This window comes from Malaya genurostris, chromosome 2, assembly GCF_030247185.1.
Source record: "Malaya genurostris strain Urasoe2022 chromosome 2, Malgen_1.1, whole genome shotgun sequence".
In the NCBI taxonomy this organism is placed as follows: Eukaryota; Metazoa; Arthropoda; class Insecta; order Diptera; family Culicidae; genus Malaya; species Malaya genurostris.
In genome coordinates this window covers 258,787,216-258,802,036 of record NC_080571.1, presented here as the reverse complement: position 1 = coordinate 258,802,036, position 14,821 = coordinate 258,787,216, and the positions used below count along the sequence as shown (strand labels likewise).

General features: G+C 37.1%; 1 protein-coding gene across 3 annotated transcripts in view; it reads right to left on the bottom strand.

Moving 5' to 3' along the window:
- Window positions 1–14,821, bottom strand: part of LOC131429679 (zinc finger protein chinmo) — a 200,650-nt gene that overhangs the window by 140,847 nt on the left and 44,982 nt on the right. Inside the window, exons 1-2 of one of the 3 annotated variants that reach the window (XM_058593970.1) lie at window positions 1,144–1,770; window positions 231–272 (exon numbers count right to left, since the gene is read on the bottom strand). The exons of the other annotated variants lie outside the window; for them this stretch is intronic. The gene's annotated coding sequence lies outside the window, so the exon portion shown is untranslated. Of the gene's footprint in view, window positions 1–230; window positions 273–1,143; window positions 1,771–14,821 lie in introns of those variants that run through there. 3 annotated transcript variants of the gene reach the window in all.

Sequence of the window (14,821 nt, the reverse complement as noted above, 5' to 3'; positions counted from 1 at the left end):
TAGTCTGCAAACAAGCCTTGATTTTATTATAAACAATAAATTTTTACTCAGAGCGGATAAAATTTAACTAGTTTAAATTGATTAATATGATGCCCTCATCGCTCCGTTTGAACTGCTATGCCCTAACAATTCGAAGACGAAACCTAGAGAGGTACTTAACTAAAATGTAAATCGTTCAACAAACTCTCAACTAGTAATTAGAAATGTAACTCAAACATTGCCTACAATACCTTATATTCACCACCTTAAAACAGCGATTAAACCTGAATTACCTGAAAGTAGAGAACAAATGCTTTTGTTAGTATTATTAGTACATTCGTGAACATAAAGCAATTAAATTTAAACCTACTTAAAACTACACAAGTATCAATCGCTCTAAGCCGAAATAAAATGTTTCTATCACACAACACGATTCACAACTGCAACAGAGTATTCACCAACAATCCGGAAAATCGTCTCTCGCACCGAAAGCGAAACCTCTGAAGTTTCTGAAGATCAGATCTAGGTTAAATTTATAAATAATCCCAGAAGCAGAACGATATTGTTATGCGCATCCAGTAAATATCGCTTTACGTAAGCGCCGAAAATGCATTCAAATTTCCTGTGCTGGTCAGAGCGAAGAAACAAATAAGAGCGCAAAAAAAATCCCATCCAACGACGGTAGATATCGCAATACAAGAAAAAAAATACCACCCAACGCAACCGGCATCGGGTATAAACTGCAAACAAACACATTAAACTTGACCGTGAATTTTGCAGATTCTTTCACCGCAACCCCCAGCCGAAGGCCCTACTCAGCACCGGGCTGCAGCTGTGCACCACCCTCAAACGTAACCAGCTTTCAAGGCAATACCGGCAGTCTTGTTTATCAGCTAGAAGCTGACAGTTAGGTGTGACCCTGGGATAAACAGAGGGAAGGGGGGATCTATCCACTCAATGTCCTTAAGTATGATCCAACATTTTAGAATTCGACAGATCTTCATTAACGGGAATACAAAGAATTGCAAAACAAAAATCCGTTTCCGAACAATAAAACATAATCTGATTCAAGTTACGACTAACTTCATCGTCCAATTCATAAAACAAGGCCTCTATGCTACCGTTCAAAACAAATACCCCCAAAAAACTCCATAAGAAACGTACTCGACTCAAAATGCGCGCATCACGCGCAGTATGCACCAACAGACCGCCAAGCGGTGGTGAATTGGCTGCTCGCGGTAATCACATCCACCGAAAGCTGCGCTCCTGTTCGCGGTCGCAGTTGCAAGAATTTTGATGCGCTTCGGCAAAAATAAACAACACATTCGCGAATTCGCGCCCGGCAAACATCGCTTGAAAAGACCGCAGTTGCATTCACGAGTACGACCGAGTTTCGCGGCCCGAAGATATGTGTCAGTAGGATTTGGCTGACGAGTCCGGGGTACACTGTTTTTTTTTTTCTCGTTTTACGTAGTTGTTTTCTTTTCGCACTGCGCGGATCTTTTTCGTCTGCAGAGTGAGATATGTTTTCATCTAATATTTTCGGAGTTTATTAGTCACTTCCGTGGCAATATTTGAAACCACATTGCACCGCAAGCGGGATTTGGTCGGTTCGCATAAATTTATCGTTTGTGGGGTACAATTCAACAACAACAAAAAAATACACTGTTTCATCAAATCTGCTTCAGACCATCCACTGCAAATGGGAATCTATAAATCACCACGCGAATAATGGCTGCCACGAGGTGCCGTTTCTGAAGCGGAGACACTGCCGAAGGTCACACTCATATCCCGACAGCCGAAACTGACGTTGATAAATGCATCCCCCAACTGCCAGCTCGATAACTTGCGTAGCGCGACTTTGCCACTCCTGGTCGTTTGGGTACTGATGAGATAACTCTGCGACTGATTCATTGACGCCGAAAAGCTCGTTAGCCGAATATATACCGTCATATGGAGGGAGCACACTAAGTTAAACATTAGAAACTACTGCAACAATTTCCAATTTCAACAGGCATCATTAACGCCTTACATGTCTTGTCAAGAGCCGCTAAGAGCAGTGCCTTAGCCGTGTCGAACAATTCAAAATGTACCTTGACCAACATCACCCGATGGAACGGTTCCTAAAATTGAACACCAATTTCACCCGCACCAAGCTAGCTGCACAAATGTGTGGGACCACTTGACAGCTAGTGCAATGCAGAAAAATTCGGCGCAGTGCGCGTGCTGACCTTGGCCGGTTTTTAAGTCCCATATACTTTTTTTTCCTGTCATAATATCGTCATATAATTTAGTCATGTCGAAAATAATACTTTTTTTTGTTAATTCGTGAATGCAAGCGAGAATGCAAATTGTTGATTTTGGCAAGCACTTGTGAAGTCGCATTGACGTCCGAAGCTGGGTAGTTTGGTTAATCGAATTTTAGAAGTTCCATGATTCCACACCATGATGCAACGTTGGAACCGAAATACATATTGCTTGCAGTTTCGTATTGAATTTTGTGCATCCTCATCCAGATATTAGTTATCGTGAGGATGCGGGATAACTAATTGAGCAAAAATCACACTTATCTCATCAACTGTGGATAAAAACTTGTTATTCCTGATGACCAAGCCATTACAAATTTCCCAATGCAGTTTGATTATAAATAAATCTGTTATACGGAACATGACTCTCCGGAAATGAATAATTATATAATATTCGCTATAGAGAGTTGGAGTTGTGGTGCATCTTCGATTTCGACGGTTTCGTTCGTTCGGCATTTTAGTTGACGCTTGCGCTGAACATGAACTGCTAATCAAGGACGAACCGTAAAAAAATTGAATAGTCATTTTCTTACGGTACAAAACCCCCTAACTGACTATGTTTCAGTTGGCACGCGTTCGTTTTCGGCAACATAAAGTATTCAAAACAATTTCATATTTATATTGATTTAAACTGCTAACAGCAATAATTGCTGGAAAACATAACTTCTTACACTCAGCAAATGTGTGTACGACAAACAAATTTTCTCGGAGATGGATCAACCGACTTTAACTAACTTAGATTCATGCTGGTTTTGGTCTACTAACTTGAATAAAAACTTCCCGGTTTTTAATCAGATCCGACTTCCAGTTCCAGAGATATAGGGTAAAATTTTAATTTCACATGAAATCATCGGACTTATCGGGTCTGCAAATTTTGACAGTCGTTGACCAAATAAGTTCTACCCGGGTTGGTGGTTCAATGCATAGGGCACTGGTCTTACAAGCCAGTTGTCGTATGTTCGAGTCCCGACCTGGAAGGATTCTTAGTGTCAGTAGGATTCATAGTACTAGCCATGCAATGATTCTGTACACTAAGAATCGGCTGCGAAGTCTGTTGAAACAGAAAGGCCAAATTCCACAAAAGGAATGTAATGCCAGGACTTTGCTTTTTTTGACCAAATAAGCTTACTTCAGTTATACCGGTAATCGGTTTTCGATCCCGGAAGGTACCCAACAATTTTATTTGGTACGCACCACAATTTCTCAAACATAAGTACACTGATTTTCAAAAATTTTAAATCAAATTAAATGGTTTACAATCCTATAGGTGAATTTAATTGAATCCGGTTTCGAAAGTATCGGGAATAGAGGAGTTCAATCGTTTCCCCAAACATGGCAAAAACGAATTTAATAAACAAAAATTTAAATTAAAAGTCTAATGGTTCCACACAAAATTGATCGATTTTATCCGATTCCTACTTCCGATTCTGGAGTAACAGGGTGATGAGTTTTTAAAATTCAAATTTAAAGTCATAGAAGAGGACGATACCAAAAAATCTTCGAAGTTGAACTCAAAACTATTCCAATTTATTCGTCATATTCATTCGTGAGCATATGAACCGTTTTGGGTTTATCGGGTACCTGAATACCGATTCCAAAAGAACCGTAAAAAACTTTAAAGTGGAACTGATTTCGATATCTCATGGAATGCTTAATCGATTGTCACATGTGTCAGATTCAAAGGACTAATTCTATGGTTTTATACAATTTTTCTTTTTGGTTCGACTTGCAGCTCGTTATTTAATCCTCGAATTAGACAAAAAAAAGTTCGTCTTTTACATCGTCACTCTAAATGACTTCACTCTAGAACCATAAAACCTTTCATTTGAGCTTAACTTAATAGAAATCGGTTTTATAATCTCTAAGAAAAACGAGTGACATTGTTTGACACATACACTCACATATACTACATACATACGCATACAGAAATTGTTCAACTCGACAAAATGAGTCGAATGGTATATGACACTTTGTCTTCCGGATTAATTTTGGTTCTTAGATTTGATTTGAATCTTAGATCGGTTCAACCATCTACGAGAAAAATGAGTTGCATTATTTTCCTGTGGTTCCCCAATCAGGAGTCGGATCCAAACAGAATTCAGGAACCTTGTTTGGAAGCAAACGACTTTTCATATGAATCTGAGTTTGTAGAAAACCATCTCCAAGAAAATTGAGTGAAATTATTTGTAGCCCACGCATTTGCTGATCTCGACGAACTGAGTCGAATGGTATATAGGAGTAATGTTCTTCCAGCATTTATTACTGTAAGTAATTTAAAACAATATAATTATGGAATTGCTTTCAACTCGAAAATTCTGCCATCATCTGATTTACATATGTCATACTCGAACGATTATGTTGCTAAAAACGAACCGTGCTAAAATCGGTCCGAGACAAAATGCCATGAAAAAGAGGCTGTACACAGTCTTTTTGGTACTTAGAAACTATTGTATATAACAGTATAAAAAATCGTTCGTTTGGCCCCGAAACAGCGCTTTATCATCAAACGCGTAAAACTCCTACTACTGGAATAAGGCAAAAAGTCGTTTAAACAAAAATAGCATGAATTTCATCCGATTTAGATCAAACTTTTGAAGTCTACTGCTTTACGAAATTAGAGATGATCCCAAAATATTGGCACCCTTATATACATTAGAGCAGTAAAAAACAACGTGTTTTTTCGGTTACGTCACTTATACCATCATATCTTCGGAACCAAAAGTCACAGCCATTTGATTTTCGAACTTAATCAGGCGCCTAATAGTAGCTTTAAACGAGCCTAAAACTTGTTAAAATCGGTTTAGCCATCTCCGAGAAACTTGCGCTGAAAAAAACCACGCGTGTTTCCAGCAATTCTAATAATTTTCTATAGAGAAAGGCATCGAATGTCAAAACTGAATTTTTTATCTAGTTTTGTCGTGAATACGACTTACTTTACCATGGGGCGCCTTTTAAAAATTTACCCTCTGAGAGAGTGATAAGTTTTTGATCGTGAAAATTTCCTGTTGTATCTAATGAATCAACATAATTCTTGCTACATGCCATCGGAAATATGATCACAACTTTATGATAAAATTTTCAGTTGTGTGACGTAATCTCAAATAGTTCAAAATTGAACTTTTTTTGAAATGTTTGGTATAAACGAGTATCAAAGAGGATAATTCATAAGGCGCGTTTGCTTTCTCGTATTTTGAAAGCTCATAGCTCAGTGATCTGTGGAAGAATTTATATAATCTAAATACCAATAGAATCGAAAATTTTCAACTTGAACGTGTATTGCAACAACATTAAAGTTTTTCAATAGTTCACTATTGAAAAACCTGTTTGATTTAACCCTTGACAGCACGAGCCAATCAGAACGCGAGATGTCTGCATCTATACAAGAGCATCCATATAAAAGTTGAGCGGTTCATTTTTCCTACCATTTGCTGAGCAACTGTTCCCGAAACAATACACACGAGAGCAACATCGAGGACCTTTCGTCTCACTGTTTCCCGTTCTGCGAACAGGAAAAGGAATTTTGGCAAAGGGGCTGTCCGTACACCGCTGCCAATAGCAGGTATAAAATAAAATGTGATGTGAGAAATAGCGTCATTTAAGTTAAAGCAGCTACTCTGAACGTACGAGACACCGTCAGCACGATGGCACCGAAAACCGGTAGAAAGGCAGCCAAAAAGGCCAGGAAGGCAAATTCAAAGCACTTTTCAGTGCTTTTCAGACAATTCAAAACACTTTTCAGTGCTAAAGATCATCATAAAAAAACTTGTTGAATTTTGTCGCTTTCCTACCATTTTCTGAGCAACTGTTGCCGAAACAAGACACACACGAAAACCATCTCAGATCTAAATGCAGATCTTGTTGATTGTGACAATTCAAGGCACTTTTTAGTGCCACAGATAATCGTTAAGAGTTAAGAGGCTTTCTGTGATAAAGCGTAAACGATTTGGCGCGAAATTTATTTACTGAAATCATACACTGAAGAAACAAACGGTTTTCAAAATTCAAGTCGAATTACAAAAAAATAGCCCCATTTTCGAATGCAATGTAATTTTGTCCCAAGGTACGTAATTATGTTTCCTGTCAACCATCCATAAACGGTATTTTTTTAATACGTGCGTTTCTTAGGGGGAAAAAAGCTTTTCTAACCAAAAATTTTCTTATCCGGTCCTGATACTTTTTGCTAGAATCGATTTCGAAATTTTCGATAAAAAGACACTGAATAAAAATTTCAGTTCGGACAAGAAATAGTTTTTGCTCTTTAGAAGTGCCCATCTTGCAGAGTATCAAATGTTGTTGAGGAAAATAATCACCTATCTTTGGACCAATTTTTTTTCAAAATTCAAAAATTAGTCACATTTTTTGTAGTGTAGGACTCGATGAGGATTTTTTTCTGTTTTTATTTGAAAATTTATCTGATTTTGTGACAATCACTAGTACAACACTTTTTTGTAGGATTCGTCATTTTTCGATAATAACTATTTGAAAAAAAAATCGGTTAAGAGAGTTTGGCTCATTTAACAAAACAACCTAGATCAATTTTGGAAAAACAAAGCATGCCGCTCCGTTTATGTGCATTTAATAAGATGTAAAATCACAGGGTTTTTTCGAAGCGTGTATTTATTTAGCAAACCACGCTAGTTACTGAATATGAATAGTAAAACTTTCCATGTATTTTTTGCTATAATGGCAATCTCTAAGCAACCTCCTTATCTATATAGCAAAGGAACAGTTCGGTTACCTTCATAAACACTACACACATCCTATCGAACTGTTGAAACAAATGCTTGGTGCAGGCATCATCGAAAGTACTGAACGTCCTTGCGTCTCGATAGAATTAACCATTCCCGGTGAACCTTTTTCCCGTCATAACGATCTCTCAGAAGCTCCAAACCACACAATGTTGTTATTTTCCCAGCCGTCCGCATCCCAAACGAGCCACAGACTTGCCCCGCTTAAGCGCATCTCTATACCACAGTCGAAACATTGCATTATTATCTGTAATTTTCATCTAAATTTTCTCCGGTTTTGTCTGCCTCATTTGTTCAATTTCAAATCCAATTTCTATGATTATCCTCCGCCTACGTGCAGTCATTACCCCGCAAGCAGAATACCAGAACCGATTTCATCTATCATTGCTACGGCAGTTCCCCGTACACGTTCCAAAATCTGCCCATTGGAGGAGCAGTTTGTGGGTCCGATGAAGGGGACGGAAAAAATGTAAGAACCAAACAGATGATTTTGATTACGGTAGCAAGTACCACCATCCGAATATGATGTCGTCGTCTTCGTCGTCGTAGCGCGCCACCATTGTAAGCATCATCGTCGTTTAGGCGCCACATTTTCGAAGGCAGCTCCTAGAAGCGCACACCTTCTTTCATTCCAGCAGCCGGGCGGTATCCAGCATTCACTGATGATCACGATGAGTATGATAATAATCATAATGCTTGTGTCGCTTTGCACGCAACGGTATGTAACACACGCAACATCACGTACAGTATTCGCAGGCCGGCAAAATATTTTCCGACTGGAAATGACGACCAGCCGGGCAGGGATATTTAAAGACACATCGATGAAAGCGGATTTCATCGAAACATAAAACCGAGAAGAGGCTTGATTAATTTGTTCGACTCGATTCTCAGGTCCGGGGTTTTCCCCGGAAAAAATCATTGCACGGGTTTTTTGTTTCGTTTTCAAATAAGACCGTGGAACTACGATCATTGCATCAATACCTCGCATTCGCTACACCACCGCCGGAAGGGATTGTTGACCTCCCGAGCCTTAGAATTGCTTCTCAGCCTAGTTGCTTACCCCACACCCGACATGCACTCAACCAACCACCTGTCCGTCCGTGCGTACGGTGAAATAAGTCAGCTAGGGCCAAGCAAGCCGGCCTCAGTATAATTACCTCCGTACACCGCTCGGCACAGGAGGTACACAATCGGACTGCATCTCTAATCGTAATCTATGCTCTCATCATCTTTCTTGCGTTTGCTTCTTCTGCCCCTACGCGCTGCTGCCTGCGTTCCGAATTCAGACCTTGGCTTCGACCTTTTTATTAACGCATGATAATCGTGTTTAATTATTTCCTGCATTCAGTGATCTTCGGGGCCACTTTCATGGCTTTCGACCGAGGCCAGATGAGAACGAACCGATGAAGAGGCGAACGGGTGAGTAATGCATCTTTCCGTCCGATGCGAGAAGGAATAAACAGAAGGGCATTATTTTCGGCTGAGATCCATCAATCTTCAATTTTTCCTTGTGATCTTCAACGTACAGATCGGGTTCGTCGCTTATGCGCCTCCAAGTCAAAGTCGACGGCGTTTGTGTTCGTGGTAGTGGTAGGCTTGTGCTTGTACCATCCGAAGGTGGGAAAACACGAGCTCCAATTTGTACCGACCGATCGATGTTCTTCAGTAGACTTATATCTACAGCAGTAATGCAGTAATTTGACCGGGACCAGTTGAACGATTCGTCAGAGAAAGAGAGAGAGAGAAAGTGAGAAGTGAGAAATAAACGAACACAATTTTGGGCTTCGAATTACATCTACGGTCACTCCTCGATGATTGATGCACATTCGAGGAGGCATAGCGTAGTATATAACCTACATTTTTTCCGGCCCGTAGTTGAGGAGTTTGGTTTAACTAGGCGAACCCACAACTGCGTAAATCGGAAACCAACAAGCGGAGGAACAACCGAAAACAGTGCCCGCAATGTCTCCGTCGAATCTTGTTACAACCGAAAAAAAACACATCATTACATACAGCTAGCTAGCTGAAATCACTTTTCGGCCAAACAATGACTGGAAGCGAACCGGATAACGGTGCACCCGCTAGTCGTAGCTCAAATCTGCATGAAGCCGCAACATGCAATCATTTCTATCTTCGTCTAGCGCACGCATGCATACCAACGACTCCGTTCGCGCTGTTATGCCGTGAAAAAGTAGAGGGTACGACCAAAAACGTACATCTTTTTGTTATTCACCAACGTCCGTAACAAAAAAAAAAGAACAACGAAAATAAGCACATGCACATCACCTGACCCCACTCTCGGTACCGACCGAAGCAGACGGCGAATGCACAACAGGGGGAAGACGAGGCACCGGAATCGTGGGTTAGTTATTATTTCAATTCAGTACCATGTTTGTTATTATATTCATCAAGCCGGGCAGGATTTTCGGCACACACTCTTCGAACTGGTTGGGGTTGTCTAGGCGGTATGTTTTGTTTTTATCATTGCTCAAAAATCGAGTGCATGCGTTTCTTCGGAAAGGGGCTCCATGGAATGCTGCAAGATGTGGTGGAAATGTAAAACCACTTCTGTTTCTTCGACAATGAAGGGCCACATGCACCGTCGGCCCCTCGGAACGTACCGAGTTGCAACATACTTTCCGCACAATGGCTGCACTGTCGATCCGAAATACGTGGAAGAGGTAAATTTTGAAACGTGCATGAAACAGTTTTTATTTCTATTTCAACGAATCACTTCTAACAGATGTGCCAGCCTCCTCCTAGCGAAGAAAATAATGGTTCGGTCCCACGGGTCACGTCGTTTCGGATGGGTTGGTTACTTTCATTGTAACATTGGATAAATTTCGAGTTGTTGGCTACTCTGTTGGACTTGACTGCAAAGTATTTTCTTTAGAGTGTTTTGTAAAAATAGGTGACAAACTTTGACGAACCGAACGTTGAAACTTTAAAGGATGTTAAAGATATTAGAATTGACTAATTTTACTGCATGAAATCCAAAATTGTTTATCAATATCCCACGAATCTTCATGGCTAAATGATGGACAGAATCAAATAGCATCACAAGGAAATGTTCGATAGAACCCGATACAACCGATTATCTCTAAGCTTTCTGGGAATCAAATCAAGATATTATTTAACTTTTCCAATGTTCTTTTTATTCAAATTCAATATCATATGTAAATTCACGAACCTCTTAACAATACTCATAAAGTCTTTTATAACGTTTGGATTAAACAATTTTTGGTGAATTTCTTTTTTTTTCTGCATATCCTCCGCCGATTTAACTTCAGAAAATTAGTTAAATCTAATCAGTATCAAACGGGGAAAACAGATTAGCGCATACAATGAAATGAAAACCGCAAAAATGTTACCGCAGAGACGGGGCTCGTACCCGTAATTTACATTACAAAACGAAGCGGTTTGTAAATATACAGTCTTGTTCAATGAAAAACTAAATGAATTTTAATGTAATTTTACATCAATCATGGTTTTAAATCAGATTTTCGTTTCAACTGATGTCTGTTTCATAGTACTATCGGTTTACATGTCGTGTAAGTTTCATCTTTTCTTTCTGTGTATTCCTATGGAAACACATCGAACAAAAAAAATACTGATTTGAGATATTATCTTTGTCTTCTTTTACTGTCTATGGGCCTAAAGACACAAAAACAAAATCTCAAATCAGCGTCGGATGGCAAAGAAGAAGTGAAGATAGACATGTGATGTGGTGTGCGTTGATTTTCTGTTCGATGTTTCCCTAGGAATAGGACTTTAATTAAATGCAGTAGTGATCAAGTGAAGCGAAGCATGCTTGGTTCTTCTAATCAATTGGGCTATCTCTTCATGTGTTTTCATATGCAGGGTAGTTTAATTGATAACGTCTTCTAGGATATCAAAATTATGATGAGCGTGAAAAACAGGAGTCCCGGAAGTCTGCTTTCACGTATATCGCGTCATTCATTCAAGGGGAATAGGGTCTAAACGATGAAAAAAATCATCATTTTTGCTAATTTTTCCAGAATTATCGTTCAACAAAATCAATTAAAATGTTTTGCATGATAAAAAGCATCACTCAAACAACATTTTGTAATTTGAAAATATTAAGAAATAAGTCAGTGAAGAGGTATTTTTGATAACGCTTCATGCTTCATGCGCAGACTAATCAGAAGTGAACAAATGAACACAGCATGGTTAGAGTAGAAGTTTTTCTAGACCCCAACGTTTCTGTATGATTTTTTTTTTTCAAAGTGAAAACTACGATTTTAACGAAAAAATCCACCATTTTGTAGCTGTTCGGCCTCCCCAAAGTAACAAACAACGGAAAGGAAAACGATGGGGTCTGGTTTTTTATATGAAGAAAATGAGTGCAAAATTTGAAAAAAAAAACACGGTGTAGTAGTTTTTGAATGACGATGAACACGGACCTCCAAAATCTGCTTTCGAGAAAAAGGCGTTTGAAATTATTTATCTATCAAATCAATGGAAACAACTTGACTCCAGAGAACCCGTAGGGTCCAACATTTTCAGAAAAAAAATTTTTTCTTGTATAATTTATTATAATGAAAAATTTCAAAAATGTTTTGTCAAGTTTTGAAGTCAATCGAAGTAGAAATCATTGGCCTGTGCACCGAGCTCTTGCTTCTTCGCAGAATGAGATAGCCATAGATAAAGGTCCATAACTTCCAGAGTTTCATTCAAATAGGCTTGATAATTTCACAGAATATTCTTGAAATGTTTTACTACAAAAAATATAAAGAAAATAATTTATGATTTTTCAAAAGTGTTAGACCCTACCCGCCCCTTTGGAATTTTAATTGATTCATTTCTTTTCATTAAAAAGTTTCTCGTTAAGTATTCACGAAAGTTAATCTTTTTGGTATTACGATTTTTTCCTCTCAACAAAAGCAGTGAGTTAAACTAAGTGAGCTCATGATTTGCCATTTTAATCCACGCGCTTTTTCATGTCACTCATCATTTTACTTGCCACTCTCATTTTCTAGCCTCAGATGTAAAAATAACTATGATTTCATACATTCTTTTTTATGTTAAAATCTCGAAAATTTTGATTTATGGAAACTGTACTGTAATCTAGATCAACAAGTATAGATTAAAAAATCAACATAAATCAAAGCTTGAACATGTTTCAATTCTTACGTAGGTTACAGGCTTACAGTGTATTTACACGGATTGAAAAAGGTTGCAGGTTAGAGTTATACTAGAATAAAGCTGACTTTTTTTTCAGTGTAGTTTAGTCGACAACAAAACCAATGTCCAGCTTGAATTTTTGACTAAAGGTAGGGAATATAATCACCTATATTGCAACAAAATTTCATCCAAATGAAAAATTAGTTTTATTCTGCCACTCGACTTCAAATTATTAGAATTTTTTTCAATATTTTCATTCAAAAACTTGTCATTTTTCAACTACAGCCATTTAAAAAATTGGTCAAAAAATTTAGCTCTTTTCAATAGACAGTCTACATCATTTTTGGAAAAACAACGTATGATAAATGGCTTTATATGACAAAATCTTCATGTACAGCAAGTTTCATTCAAATCTGAGAGGGTGCTGCCAACTCTGATTACGATGTATGTGAGCGGTGTAGCGAAATGATATGATTTGCCGCGTCTCCGAAGCAGCTCAATGGCAAGGCAGTTCAACTGATTGGAAAGAGTTTACAGATTCAAAACCTCCCTTTGACAAATTTATTCATGGGATTTTTTTTCGCGATATTTTTTTGACTATCTTCTGATTAGGTCTTTCGTCGGATCATGTTGAGAAATCAGCAATATCTAATTATTTTCTAACGAGTACGATATTTGAAAAATGGTATATAAACATCAGGAATGATTTATTTTATAAACATAAAATAAATAACTTTCATGTATTTGGAAAAAAAAATCCATAATTAATTTTGTATTTCAAGATGATTATTTTGGTCATTTGTTACTTTGAAAATATTTATTCCACCTCAAAGACTAACTTTCCGAAAATTTACTTCTTATCATTAGGGCAAAACGATAACAAATATTTTTCACCATTGAAATTGTACTTACTTGACGAAAAATATTCGTCTTGGTTTTAGCTTGAAAATGAAGTAATGAAACATTCGAAACGTTGGTGACAGAAGCACATATTTTATTCCGATTTCTTCACGTTGAGCACTGATGGGCCGAACGAATAATAAAAATAAATAAATATTATTAAAGCGAAAATTCAAATTCATAAATTCTAATTCAAAAATCTCTCCGATTCCTTAGAATTTATAATAAGAATCATTACACTACTAGGTGGATTCAAACAGATTCATTTTTTAAATTTGCCATTTTTTTTGTTCGGTTAACTGAAAAAATTCAGAAATTAAACTTTATTTCAATTTTAAGTTGATGGAATTGTCAAATTAAAAAAAAACTGAAGTCCTTTTTATGCGAGTTTACCTTTTGGTAGGTGAAAAATACGTTCTCCTCTTATTAGTAAGAATGTTACACGCATAGAAAAAATTGTAAAAAATTGTAAGTTTCACTCAACGAATTTTTTTATTGGAATAGTGACAAAAGGAAATCGGGTTTGATACAACCAATTTTGCTGATTGAAACTACAAAACAAGACAATTAATTTTTCTCAGTGGATTAGTTTGTTTCAATCAATATTTTGATTAGAACCAACAATTTTTTTCTTATGCGTTCTTGTTAATTTTTTGACTAACAAAAACACAGTAAACAATTTGCAATTATTTTTCCAAATTAACTAACTTTGAATCAAGTTAACAATTATATTGATTAGAATTTGTAAACATTTTAGTTGAGATTAATAAGCTTAAATCGATTCGTCATTTCAACTATAGCTTATGCTTGTCATACATTTTTGATTGTTTTCAAGCATAAAATGGTTCTTTTCAAACTAATTTTCAATGTAATTTTGAGACTATTATTTCAATTTTCGAATTGTTAAAAACCAATATTTTGATTGATTGATATTTTGATGACATTCAGCCCTTTTTGTCATGATCAAATTATTCACATACCACAATCAAGATCTGGAATTTTAATTGTAAAATAGTATCCAATGAATCGATACTCCATCAGTCCGGTCAAGACAGAGATCCTGCATCAAAAATTTTTTGTAAAGAAAATGGCTTATGTAATGTTATGCGATTTTCAAAGCTATTATTAATTTTCAATACATACGCTTGAATTGTTGAAAAGCCCTAAAAGTCTTCAAGCAGATCAGATTTTACTCATGAAACGCGTACAAACTGCATCCGCGGGAGAAAAAAAATGTTCTGGTTCATCCGCGGGAAAACAATGACGCTGATTCATACGAAATAAAACCAGCACGGTTAATTTTAACAGTAAACTTATTTGTATCAGTACACAAATAAGATCATAGATAAATTGAACCAATTTTTCCTGAAATAAAGATTGAATCAACATAGACATTGGCGATAACATCAACCTCAACTTTTGTTGACATACAATAAACAGTTAGCTTGTTTTAACAATGAAATCAGCCGGAACAAATATTTTGTTCGTTTGATTGGACCAAAGTTTTGATTCAAATCAAACTAAGATCATTGTTGATGTTGAATGGAGAAATTGGTTCAAAACAATCATATTCTAGTTCCTGATCAATTTTTAAAATCTACTAACTGTTTTGTTATTTTAAACATGATCCATTTCTCTGCATGTACCATGCAAACCGTACGAAAACAGCATTACATAGTGTACATGTACGGTTTGCGCTCGGACATATCGGGTTGCTTAAATGCCAAAGCTTCACCAAATTTC